This window comes from Triticum dicoccoides, chromosome 4B (assembly GCF_002162155.2).
Source record: "Triticum dicoccoides isolate Atlit2015 ecotype Zavitan chromosome 4B, WEW_v2.0, whole genome shotgun sequence".
Taxonomy (NCBI): Eukaryota; Viridiplantae; Streptophyta; class Magnoliopsida; order Poales; family Poaceae; genus Triticum; species Triticum dicoccoides.
In genome coordinates this window covers 522,030,165-522,044,253 of record NC_041387.1, presented here as the reverse complement: position 1 = coordinate 522,044,253, position 14,089 = coordinate 522,030,165, and positions in this window count along the sequence as shown.

The window sequence follows — 14,089 nt, the reverse complement described above, 5'->3', positions numbered from 1 at the left end:
TTCAATCCAATAATAGTGAAACCTCAAAGGTAAAACTCAATTCATCACAAGAAGGTATAGGGGAGAAACACCATATGATCCAACTATAGTAAAAAAACTCGTGGTACATCAAGATCGTGCCATATCAAGAACATGAGAGAGAGAGAGAGAGAGAGAGACCAAACACATAGCTACTCGTACATACCCTCAGCCCCAAGTATGAACTACTCCCTCCTCGTCATGGAGACCGTCGGGATGATGAAGATGGCCTCTGGTGATGGTTTTCCCCTCCGTCAGGGTACTGGAACGGGCTCCCAATTGGTTTTTCGTGGCTATAGAGGCTTGCGGCGGCGGAACTTCCAATATGGGTTTCTTTCTGGGGGTTTCGTGATTATAGGAATTTTGGGCGTCGGTCTCACATCAGGAGGGTTCACCAAGGCAGGGGCGTGCCCTAGGGGGCACCTTCCAGCCTTGTCGTTGCCTCAGGACCCTCCTGGCCTAACTGCGATGCTTTGTGGGCTTCTTCTGGTCCATAAAATGTCACCGTGAATTTTCAACTCGTTTGGACTCTGTTTGATATTCCTTTTCTGTAAAACTCAAAAACCAGGAAAAACAGAAACTGGCACTGGGCTCTAGGTTGGTAGGTTAGTCCCAATAATAATATAAAATAGCATATAAATGCATATAAAACATCCAAGATGGATAATATAATAGCATGGAACAATAAAAAGTTATAGATACGTTCGAGATGTATCAATCACATGTGACACCATAACCTTTTAAAGTTTGCCTCATCCATAGCAATTGGGCACAACAACTTGCGGCGGCTACATATTCGGCCTCGGTGGACGAGAGAGACACACAATTTTGCTTCTTTGAAGACCGACTCACCAAAGAGCGACCAAGGAATTGGCACCCTCCGGAAGTTGACTTCCTCTCCACAGAATCTTCGGCCCAATCCAAGTTTGAGTAACCCATAAGATCGAAGCTTGCTCCATTGGGGTACCATAAGCCAAAGTTTGGGGTATGAGCCAAATATCAAAAGATTCGCTTGACCGCCACATAGTGACTTTCCTTAGGTGCGGCTTGGAACCATGCACAAATTTCCACACTCAACATGATATCTGATCTAGATGCACAAAGGTAAAGCAAGGATCCGATCATGGAATGATATACCTTTTGATCCACCGCTTTACCATTGGGATCACTATCAAGCTTGCATTTGGTGGGCATGGGAAACTTGACCGGCTTGACATCATCTAGCTTGAATCTCTTGAGCATGTTTGGGGTATACTTAGATTGGTTGATGAAAGTTCCCTCTCTTCTTTGCTTGACTTCGAACTAGAGAAATAACTTCAACTCTCCCATCATAGACATCTCAAACTTCTCAGCCATTAGTGCGGAAAACTCATCACTGAAAGATTTGTTAGGAGAATCAAAAATAATATCATCAACATATAGTTGGCATATGAACAAATTCCCTTTGACCCTCTTAGTATAAAGAGTAGGATCAATTTTCCCAATTTCAAACCCACGATCTTGCAACAACTCGGTAAGGTTCTCATACCACGCACGTGGGGCTTGCTTAAGGCCCTAGAGTGCCTTTTTGAGTTTGTATACATGAGTGGGGAGTTTGGGATCCTCAAATCCTGGAGGTTGTTTGACATACATCAACTCATTCAAAGGACCATTAAGAAATGCATTTTTCACATCCATTTGTTGCAATTTAAAATCATGATGAGATGCATATGCAAGCAACACGTGAATAGATTCAACACGAGCAACAGGGGCAAATTTTCACCATAGTCGATACCCTCGACTTGGGAGTAGCTGTGTGCCACCAATCTTGCCTTGTTTCAAACAACCACACCGTTTGCATCTTGCTTGTTAGTGAAGATTCATTTGGTCCCAATGACATTATGTTCCTCCGTTGGACTTGGCACTAATTCCCAAACTTGATTGCGCTCGAAGTTGTTGAGTTCATCATGTATGGCTTCAAGCTAATCCTCATCATCAAGTGCCTCGTGTACCTTTTGGGGTCCAACACACGAAACAAACGCGTGATGCTCACAAAAAAATGACAATTGTTTACGAGTAGTTACTCCTTTTCTCAAGCTTCCAAGCACGTTGCCCATGACATGTTGCTGACGCTCAAGCTTGGAAGCCAACTTAGTGTCACGGCACTCCAAAAGTTCCTCGATGGGCATTTGAGGATCATCTTGCACATCTTGAGCACCGTCTTGAGTTTGTCCTGTATCTTGAGCTTGCTCTTGATCTTGGGCACCGTCTTGAGCTTGCGCTTGATCTTGAGCTTGCTCTTGACCTTGAACATGCTCGAAGACATGAACTTGATCTTGGGTATCATTTGGTGCATCACAATCTTCACGAGGTAGATCTTGCCCTTGATCTTTTTCATGGGTTCGAGGGCCTTCACTTTGTTCTTCAGAAGCGTGTGGGTCTAGCGTAGGTGATGGATCCATTTGAGTAGAGCATTGTCCTTCTCCTTCAGCCACAAGGGGTTCCACAATGGAGAGTATTTGACCAATCCGCATTCTTCTTATGGCTCCAGGAGGAATTTCATCACCTACATCACAAAGACCACTTTGCTCCACTTGGGAGCCTTGGGTGCCCGTAGATGAGGCGCCGCGGGATGTGGCGCCGCAAGCGACGTCGGTCGTTGTTGTCGGATTTTGGGTTCCGGCAGACCCTCTAAATTCGAACACTGGGGTATGCGCGGAGAATTCACCCTCTGCCTACCTGCTCCTCACCGCCTCGCTATGATCTAAGCAATCAAAGGAACAACACAAGAGACACAGAGTTTATACTGGTTCAGGCCACCATTGTGGTGTAATACCCTACTCGAGTGTGTGGTGTGGTGGATTGCCTCTTGGGCTGATGATGAACAATACAAGGAAGAATAGCCTCGCGAGGGTCTGTTCTTGGTTGGTGCGACGAACTTCTGGGGAGTTCAATTGCTCTCTGGTTCGATTTCTCGATCCCCCTACCTTGTGGGTGGCTAGTCCTATTTATAGGCAAAGGCCATGGGCCTCTTCCCAAATATTGAGCGGGAAGGGCGCCAACAATTGGCCATTTTGAAGGGGAACATCTAGTACACTTGTCCTGACTAAAGTTGGTCCACGCCTGCCAAAGGCTCTGGTGGTGACGCTGGCTTGGGCTCCACGATGACATCCATCCTGCCGTTCTGCTGGTCTTGGTCTTGTTGCACCGAAATGGCTTCCTTTGCTTGATGCTCACGCCTGCGCTTGCTCCCTATACACCAAAGAGGAAACAAGGACTCTGCGCAGGCCGGTGCCCGCCTGGCTTTGGTCATCATGCCTTGCGTCATGGGCACCTCGTGAGGTACCCCGCCTTGATCTCTCCGCCTACTCGCGAGCCAGCCTGACGAGGCCGCTCCTGAGGAAGCCTTCTGTCGTCCGCCCTGCGAGGCTTGGCCCCTCGCGAGGGTCTTGAGCTCATGCTGATGAAGATGGGCCATGCTGGGCCGCCCCTTGAGCAACGCTGCAGGCCGTAGGCAGGCAAGCCTGGGGACCCCCATTCCCAGAACACCGACAGTAGCCCCCGGGCCCAAGACGCGCCCGAACTTGGCTGAGCAGAGAGGCGAAGGGGCAAGTGCGAAGCGCCGCGGGCCCTAATATCCTGCGGCCTCGGGCGCCGCGTGCCGGTTGATTGGATGTGGGCGGCTCCGCTCCCCCATGATGCCTCGGCGACTGCACCAACTGACAAGTCCTTGCATGCAAAAACTGGTCATGATTACCTGTGAACATGGGGGGCGGCGGTTGGCCTCCTCTGGGTATAAATACAGGAAGGCGCCTGTCCTTCCGGTCCATCCCCTCTTGCTTCAATTCCTTCTTCAGTGCTCTGCCAAAGAGGTTCTCAGCCGCGGAGAAAGGGAAGGCCCGCCAGGTGGAGCTTGACTCTCCTCCACCAAAGCGCGGTCGAGGCCGTCCCCGCAAACACCCTGCGACTCCCATGGCGGCTCCCCGTGGTCGCGGAGGCGACCTTCCGCGTAGTGAGGGGCGGCCAGCTGCCGTTGGGGGGCGCGCTACAGCCGCACGACCCCCTAGGTCGCGCTCCCAATCGGCCGAGGTACTGCCGGAGTTCATCGTGTGGGCGGCGGAACCGGCCAGCACCCGGCTCCAACTTCCTCGCTTCCTCCTAGGTGAGATTCCCGCTGGCGCCCCGGGCGGCCTCTAGCTTCAGGCGGATGGTTGCTGCGGCCGAGCCTCCTGGGCTTCGCTGGAGGTCTCTGCAGCCGGGAGCTTGGCCCTGACCCACAGCTTGGAAACGCTTGCCTGCGCACGTGGTCTGATCCGACGGTGCACCCTGCACTTCAAGTTCGACGGTGATGCCACCCTCTACGTGAGGGTGTTCGGGGAAGATGGTCGCTACGCTGGGTGTTGTCCTGAGAATGACGACCGCGGCCGTGGGACTAGCCCCGGCGATGATGAAGACGATAGCGCGCGCGGCAGGTGGCGGTAGAGGTTCATCGAGCTTCGACGGCTCTTCTTCGAGCAGCGGCTCCTCCAGCGGTGGCTGCGATCAGCCTCCGCGCCGCCGCGCCCGCCTGGAGGGAGGTAGCGGGTCTGCCCACTGTCGTGCCCCGGTGAAGCGCGAGACGGAGTCCTCCTGAGCTCTGGAGGCAGTTCGGGTCTCCCTCGCGAGCTGGTGTCGGGCGAGTCTCGCCTGTTTTGTTTTCCCTTTCCCTGCGCAAAAAGACAGTAGTGTAGGGCCCCACGAGGGTGTTTTTGGACTATTGCTATTTAATTATTGTACTGCTTCCGCTATTCTGGTATTGTGCCTTCGTGCCATTCGCTAGTGCGCAGAAATTACTTAGCTCAGGGGGAGGGCTTGTTGTGACCCTTGCTTCCCGAAGTCGAGGCTTCGTCAAACGTTCCATGTCCTGCGAGGGTTAGTCTGGAAAGGTCGTTCCCGGCCTCATCCATGGAGGCGATCAACCTAGGCCCTGTGTTCGTGTCGTGATGCCCGTGGGGCATGGACTGGAGGGGTGCTCCTGTAGTGGACCCGGGTTGGGTAGCCTCGAACGACAATGGTAGAAAACACTCACGAGGGTGCTCACAGTGCGCCCTCGCGACACTCACGCGAGAGAAATCGGGGGAGGAGAGCAAAAGAGGCAAAGAGGCACAAACCAAAGACGACAAAAACTTCAGCAAAACGTCGAATGGGGATGAACAAGCCAACTACAGAAAGCAAATGAGAAAAGCCGCGTCCGGCACCTAATCTAGTCTTCGACGTCTTCTCACCAGCGTAGAGCTAAGTGCTGCCACTGGGCGTGGGAGGGAGCCCCAGGGCCTGAGGCCGGCGCTCCTGAGACTCCGGGGCGTGTACAGCCCACTCATTATTACGTGAGTGTCACGGGTGGCGAGCTTCATAGGCATTGGCCTTCTTCACAGGCTCCGGGCCTTTCTCGGGAGGATAAACTTCACAGGCGTTCGCCTTCTTCACAGGCTCTGGTCCTTTCCCAAACGCATCAGCTTCACAGGCGTTCACCTTCTTCACAGGCTCTGGGCCTTTTCCAAAACACAACAACTTCACAGGCGTTCGCCTTCTTCACAGGCTCTCGGCCTTTTCAAAAACGCAACAACTTCACAGGCGTTCGCCTTCTTCACAGGCTCTGGGCCTTTTCCAAAACTCAACAACTTCACAGGCGTTCGCCTTCTTCACAGGGTCTGGGCCTTTTCAAGGGTAAAACCTCCGGAGGTGCTGGATGTTCCACGCGTTCTGGATGGGCACCCCCTCCTGAGTCTCTAGGCGCGCGGAGCCGGGCCTGGAAACATGAACAACCTTGAACGGGCCCTACCACATGGGAGAGAGCTTATGCAGTCCCTCCCTAGAGAGGACCCGCCTGAGCACGAGATCTCCTACCTCGAGTGTCCTGGGGCGGATGTTGCGGCAGTGGTATCGCCGCAGCGCTTGCTGGTATCTTGCTGCTCGGAGCGCAGCTTCCCGGCGATGCTCCTCCCCCAGCACGAGGTCTGTCCTCCGCATGGCGTCCTGCTGCGCGTCGTCGAACGCCAGGACCTGCGCGGAACGACGTCTGACCTCGTGAGGGAGGACCGCTTCAGCTCCATAGACCAGGAAGAATGGGGTCTCGCCGGTTGGCTTGGTCGCGGTCGTGCGGATGGACCACAACACGGACTGGAGCTCATCGTACCAACCTCGGCCGCAAGCCTCCAACTTCTTCTTGAATGTCCTGGTCTTGAGGCCCCTCAGGACCTCTGCGTTGGCCCGCTCGGCCTGACCGTTGCTCCGGGGTTGCGCCACTGAAGCGTAGCATATCTACGTTCCAAGGTTAGCACAGTATGTTTTAAAGAGGTTACTGGTGAATTGTGAACCATTGTCGGTGATGATGCGGTTCGGCACCCCAAAACGGCTCACGATGCCCTTGATGAACTTGACCGCAGACCCTGCGGGGATGGTGCGGACGGCTTCCACTTCTGCCCGTTTAGTGAAATTGTCCACGGCGACGTAGAGGTAGAGGTAGCGGTAGCCCCCTGGTGCCCGAGGAAATGGGCCCAGGAAATCCAGCGCCCAGACTGCGAATGGCCATGAGAGGGGTATAGTTTGCAGACCTCCAGCCGGCTGATGGATCTGCTTGGCGTGGAACTGGCAGGCCTCGCAAGCCTTCACCAGTTCGACGGCATCATTGAGCGTAGTGGGCCAATAGAACCCACTGCGGAACGCCCTGCCAACGAGGGTTCATGATGATGAATGATGCTCACAGTCCCCACCGTGTATATCCGCTAGCAATTCCTTCCCTTGCTCCCTTGAGATGCAGTGCAGGGACACATCATTCGGTCGCCGTCGGTAGAGCTCTCCATCCCTAATGCAGTATGCTGTGGCCTGCCGCGCCATGCACTCCGCTTCCTCTTCCCTCTCTGGTAAGATCCTTGCGTCGGATAGCTCCGGAGCTCCGTGATCCAGCACCCCTCTTGAGGCTCCATTGTCAAGAGTAGACGCGCCCCTAAGGCCGGGCCACAGACCGGGGCTCCCGAGACTGGCGGCTGGGGGAGCTCCTCCCGAGGCTGCGCCGCGCTTGACAGTGATGGCATGGCCGAGGGCTTGAAGAGCTGCTCTTGGAAGACGCCAGGCTCCTGAGGTAGTCGCCTGGATGCTCATTTGGCGATGTCGTCGGCCTCCTGATTGGTGCCACGGGGCACGTGCTGTAACTCCACCCCCCAGAACTGCTTCTCCATCCTGCGGACCTCCGCAAGGTAGGCTTCCATGTGCTCATCCCTCGGCTCATATACTTTGTTGGAGAAGTTGACGAGGAGTTGTGAATCACTTTTGATGGTAAGACGCTTTACTCCGAGGCTGGCCGCGGCCTTCAGCCCTGCTATCAAGCCTTCGTATTCTGCTATGTTGTTGGAGACCTTTTCTCCGTGCTGGAAACAGAGCTGCACGGCGTAGTAGAGCTTGTCTTGGGTAGGAGATATAAGCACCGCACTAGCCCCCGCGCCGTGCCTGGACAATGCCCCGTCGAAGTACATGACCCAACCGTCCGGTGCCTCGCTTCCCGGGGAGAGGGACCGATCTTCATCAGCCTTGAGGCCCGGCGCCTCCGTCCACTCCGCTACGAAATCTGCCAAGGCAGCCCCCTTGATGACTCTGGTTGTGCTGAATTCGAGCTGAAATGCTTGCAGTTCAATGTTCCACCAACGACTCTCCCAGCTGAGTTAGGGCTCCTGAGCACCCTTTCCAAAGGGTACGCTGAGACAACCTTGACGGGGTGGCCCTGAAAATAATGTTGCAGCTTGCGCGAGGCCACCAGTAATGCGAGGAGAAGCTTCTAAGGCATGGGGTACCGCGCCCTTGCGTCCCTCAACACTGTGCTGACGAAGTATACAGGATGTTCAATGAGGTTGGGAACGCTGGTGTCGATGGCGCCCTCTGGAGACCGTGGCGCCTCCTGAGACAGGGGAGCCCCCAGCAGTCGGTCGCTAGGGGGAGGGTTTTCCACTGTCTCGAGTGTGTCCCCCAGCAGCGGCTGATCCTTCTTGTCCGTGGCAGCGGTCTCTGCGGGTTTTCCTTGTTCACGCTTCACCTCGACCCGGGCAGATGTCGTGGCTTTGTTCCAACGCTCCTCCCTAACCGCCACTAGGGCTGCACTGGCGGAGTAGGGAGTGGCTGCAAGGTAGAGCACCAGGGCTCCTGAGGGAGCGGGGCCACCATTACCGGAGGGCTGGTTAGGTACCTCTTGAGGTCTTGGAACGCCTTGTCTGCCTCTTCAGTCCATTCAAAGGGTCCCTTTCTCTTCATCAGCTGGAAGAAAGGCAGCGCTCGCTCCCCCAACTTGGAGATGAAGCATCCTAGTGCTGTCACGCACCCTGTGAGCTTCTGCATTTCTTTGAGGGTCTTTGGCTGGCTCATGTCCTCGATCACCTTGACCTTTTCTAGGTTAGCCTCGATGCCTCGGTGGGACACGAGGAAGCCCAAGAGCTTGCCTGAGGGGACCCCAAACACGCACTTCTCTAGATTGAGCCGCAGGCTCACGTCATTGTGGCTCGCGAAGGTTTCCTCCAGGTCTTGTATCAGGGTCTTGGCCTCGCGAGACTTCATCAAAATATCATCAACGCAAGCCTCAACGTTCTTCCCGAGCTGTGGGCCCAAGGTGATGTGCATCAGCCGCTGAAAGGTCGCCCCTGCATTGCGCAACCCGAACGACATGCATGTGTAGCAGTACACCCCACACGGGGTTAGGAAGGTCGTTTTTTCCACATCTTCTACCGCCATCTTGATCTGGTGATACCCAGACAAGGCATCCAAGAAACATAACAGGTCGCACTCAGCGGTGGAGTCGACGATCTGATCGATGTGGGGGAGCGGAAACGGATCCTGTGGGCAAGCTTTGTTGAGGTTGGTGAAGTCGACACACATACGTTCCTTACCCCCTTTTTCGGCACAACGACTGGGTTGGCCAACCAATCCGGGTACCGAACCTCGGGAATGACCCCTGCAGCCTCCAACTTGTGGGTCTCTTGGACGATGAAAGCCTGCTTTTCCGTGGACTACCGCCTTGATTTTTGCTTCACGGGTCGGACATTGGGGCACACATTAAGGTGGTGCTCGATTACGCCTCTAGGGATCCCTGCCAGCTGATCGGGCTCCCATGCGAATACCTTCTTGTTTGCGTGCAGGAACTTGACCAGGGGCTCCTCCTGCTCGTGCTCGAGGTTGGCGCCTATGGTGAAGGTGGCGTTAGTGGATCCGTCCTCGTCAACCAGCATCTGCTTGGTTTTTGCCTTGTCTTGGGTGAACAACTGCTTCTTCTTTGCCGGCGCAGCCCCCTTGGGCTTAGGGGCGTCCGAGTCGGCAGGTTGCACCGACGCTGCCGCCTTGAAGGCGAGATTAAGCACTTCCAATGCATCCCCGGTGGCTCCCGGTGAGGATGCCGCTGCTCCCGGGCATTTTCATGAGGTTGTAAGCCGGGTGAGTCGCAGCCATGAATCGGGCCAGCGCTGTATGGGAGGCTGACGGGGGCGATGTCGAAGTCGATTAGCTCCGTGCAGAACTTGTCATAGGTGCCGAAGGTTACCGGGAGGCGGATCTGCCCCAGGGAGCTGGAGGACCCGCCCCCAATGCCGAAGAAGGGCCGGCTGGGCCGAAGCCGCTCCGGTGGTATGTGGAGAAGGCTGAAGGCTTCAATTGAGAGAACGCTGAGCCCCGAGCCACCGTCGATGAGAGTCTTGGTGACGGCCACCTGGCAGATGGTGGGAGTGCACAGCATCGGGAGCGCGCCAGAGCAGGCCGAGTTGGAGGGGTGGTCCTTCGAGCTAAAGGCCATATCGGCCTTGGGCACCGACCGTCCTGAGGGAGCCCCCTGCCGCGTGCAGGCGGCACCGACCTGGCAGACGAATGGCTTGACGTGGCGGCCAGAAGGTGGCGCCTACGAGCCGCCCAGGAGGGCCGCGACGACCGGGGGCGCCGGCGCAGAGTGCCTGGCGAGGAAGAGATTGCGCAGCTCTTCCCAAGGTTCCACGGAAGCCGCCGGTAACTTGTCCGGCCACCGCTCCCATTGCAAGGCCGGGGCCAAGGCTTGGAGCCCCCTGGCCCCCGGGCTAGTGCTAACAACCGGGGCGAGCGGCGCGTCGCTCATCGCAGGGCGAGTCATGGTGTCGGCGGAGAACGGGTCGGCGGAAGGAGAAGCTCCGGTGCACCCCTACCTGGCGCGCCAAATGTCGGATTTCAGGTTCTGGCAGACCCTCTAGATTCGAACACTGGGGTGCGCGCGGAGATTTCACCCTCTGCCTACCTCCTCCTCACCGCCTCGCTATGATCTAAGCAAGCAAAGGAACAACACAAGAGACACAGAGTTTATACTGGTTCAGGCCACCATTGTGGTGTAATACCCTACTCTAGTGTGTGGTGTGGTGGATTGCCTCTTGGGCTAATGATGAACAATACAAGGAAGAACAGCCTCGCGAGGGTCTGTTCTTGGTTGGTGCGACAAACTTCTAGGGGGAGTTCAATCGCTCTCTGGTTCGATTTCTCGACCCCCTACCTTGTGGGTGGCTAGTCCTATTTATAGGCAAAGGCCCTGGGCCTCTTCCCAAATATTGAGCGGGAAGGGCGCCAACAATTGGCCATTTTGAAGGGGAACATCTAGTACACTTGTCCTAACTAAAGTTGGTCCTCGCCTGCCAAAGGCTCTGGTGGTGACGCCGGCTTGGGCTCCACGATGACCTCCATCCTGCCGTTCTGCTGGTCTTGGTCTTGTTGCACCGAAATGGCTACCTTTGCTTGATGCTCTCGGCTGCGCTTGCTCCCTATACACCAAAGAGGAAACAAGGACTCTGCGCAGGCCGGCGCCCGCCTGGCGCCCGCCTGGCTTCGGTCGTCATGACTTGTGTCATGGGCACCTCGTGAGGTACCCCACCTTGATCTCTCCGCCTCCTCGCGAGCCAACCTGATGAGGCCACTCCTGAGGAAGCCTTCTGTCGTCCGCCCCGCGAGGCTTGGCCCCTCGCGAGGGTCTTGAGCTCATGCTGATGAAGATGGGCCATGCTGGGCCGCCCCTTGAGCCACGCCGCAGGCTGCAGGCAGGCAAGTCTAGGGACCTCCATTCCTAGAACACCGACAGTCGTTTCAGAGGAGACGATGGTCGTCGAGGGGGCGGCGGGCCGCGACCATGCCCTGGTGATCCAGCCAGGGAGCCATCAGGTCGCGGGTCACAGCCGGCTCAGGCTGGGCCTAGGTAAGTCGCCTTTGGTCCCCTTACACGGGAGGAGGCGGCGATGGCCGCCGTGAGCCACCGCCTCCGCGAGCACGCGGAGCAGGTGCAGGACTTCGCTCAGGCCGAAGTGAAGCAGGGACGCGAGCTGGAGCGCGCCATGACGGTAATCTTTTTCCCCTCATCTTCTGCTTTTCTTCTTGTGGCTAGTTAGTGGGGCGCGCTAGCGCACCCACTGGGTGTAGCCCCCGAGATTTGATCCAACTACATAGTAGTTGGGTCCAATCTTAAGTGATATCTCTTGTGCTAATTTTCCATCTTCGCAGCAACTGGACGCCTACCGGGTTCGCGTCTTCAACTGGCTCCTAGAGAAGCACCGGCAACTCAAGGTGCAGCTCGCCACCAAGGAAGAGGAGCTCCGCGTTGCCGAAGCTAAGCTCTTGTGTGCTCTTAGTGGGGGCGCGCTAGCGCACCCACTAGGTGTAGCCCTCGAGATTTGGGCCAACTACATTTTAGTTGGGTCAAATCTTAATGTAGTCTTGACCTTGTTCTGATTCTGAGCTTGTCGGGCAGCCACTGTGGCTGTGGTGCTGGTTTGGCAAACCCGGGTGATCCAAGCCAGCCACCAGCGCGACCTGGCCGTCGCCTACACTGGCTAATACTTCTCCAACGTATCTGTATTTTTTTATTGTTACATGCTATTATATTATTTGTTTTGGATGTTTAATGGGCATTAATATGCTATTTCATATTATTTTTGCGACTAACCTATTAACCGAGGGGCCAGTGCCAGTTTCTGTTTTTTTGCCTATTTTAGAATTTTGTAGAAAAGGAATATCAAACGGAGTCCAAACGGAATCGAACCTTCGCGATGATATTTCTTGGACCGAAAACAAACAAGAAGACTTGGAGATGAAGTCGGTGATGCAACGAGGAAGCCATGAGGCAGGAAGGTGCGCCCAGGGGGTAGGGCGCGCCCCCACCCTCGTGGGCCCCTCGTGGCTCCCCTGACCTAGTTCCTTCGCCTAAATATACTCTTATACCCTAAAAACATCAGAGGGAGCCATGAAACCACTTTTCCACCGCCGCAACCTTCTGTACCCGTGAGATCCCATCTAGGGACCTTTTCCGGCGTCCTGCCGGAGGGGGATTCGATCATGGATGGCTTCTACATCAACACCATTACCTCTCCGATGACGCGTGAGTAGTTCAACATAGGCCTTCGGGTCCATAGTTATTAGCTAGATGGCTTCTTCTCTCCCTTTGATTCTCAGTACCATGTTCTCCTCGATGTTCTTGCAGATCTATTTGATGTAATACTCTTTTGCGGTGTGTTTCCCAAGATCCGATGAATTGTGGATTTGTGATCAAGATTATCTATGAATATTATTTGGTTCTTCCCTGAGTTTTCATATGCATGATGTGGTATCTTTGCAAGTCTCTTCGAATTATCGGTTTAGTTTGGCCTACTATTGATCTTTCTTGCAATGGGAGAAGTGCTTAGCTTTGGGTTCAATCTTGCGGTGTCCTTTCCCAGTGACAGTAGGGGCAGCAAGGCACGTACTGTATTGTTGCCATCGAGGATAACCAGATGGGGTTTTCATCATATTGCTTGAGTTAATTCGTCTACATCATGTCATCTTGCTTAATGCGTTACTCCGTTCTTTATGAACTTAATACTCTAGATGCATGCTGGATAGCGGTCAATGTGTGGAGTAATCATAGTAGATGCAGGAAGGAGTCGGTCTACTTGACACAGACGTGATGCCTATGTTCATGATCATTGCCTTAGATATCACCATAACTATGCGCTTTTCTATCAATTGCTCGATAGTAATTTGTTCACCCACCGTAATATTTGCTATCTTGAGAGAATCCACTAGTGAAACCTATGGTCCCCAGGACTCTTTTCCATTATATTGAATCTCGTTTACATCTTGTTAGTTTCCGATCTACTATTTTGCAATCTTTACTTTCCAATCTATAAACCAAAAATACCAAAAATATTTACTTTATGGTTTATCTATCTCTATCAGATCTCACTTTTGCAACTGACCGTGAAGGGATTGGCAACCCCTTTATCGCGTTGGGTGCAAGCGGTTGATTGTTTGTGCAGGTATTCGATGACTTGTGCGTCGTCTCCTACTGGATTGATACCTTGGTTCTCAAAACTGAGGGAAATACTTATGCTACTTTGCTACATCACCCTTTCGTCTTCAAGGGGAAAACAACGCAAGCACAAGAGGTAGCAAGAAGGATTTCTGGCGCCGTTGCCGGAGAGATCTATGTCAAGTCAATCCATACCAAGTATCCATCATAAACTCTTCTCCCTTGCATTACATTATTCGCCATTTGCCTCTCGTTTTTCTCTTCCCCACTTCTAAAACAATTTTCAAAAACCTTTCCCTTTTCTTCGCCCGTCTTTCATTAGTCTCTTTTTGCTTGCTTCTTGTGTGCTTGTGTGTTGGATTGATTGCTTTGTCACGATGGATCAAGATAATACTAAATTGTGTGACTTTTCCAATACCAACAACAATGATTTTATTAGCACTCCATTGCTCCTACTACCAATACTGAATCTTGTGAAATTAATGCCGCTTTGTTGAATCTTGTTATGAAAGATCAATTTTCTGGCCTTCCTAGTGAAGATGCCTCATCTCGTCTAAAAAATTTCATTGATTTGTGCAATATGCAAAAGAAGAAAGATGTGGATAATGATATCGTTAAATTGAAGCTATTTCCCTTTTCTCTTAGAGATCGTGCTAAAACTTGGTTCTCATCTTTGCCTAAAAATAGCATTGATTCGTGGAATAACTGTAAAGGGGCTTTCATCTCTAAGTATTTTCCTCCCGCTAAGATCATCTCCCATAGGAACGATATTATGAATTTTAAGCAACTTGA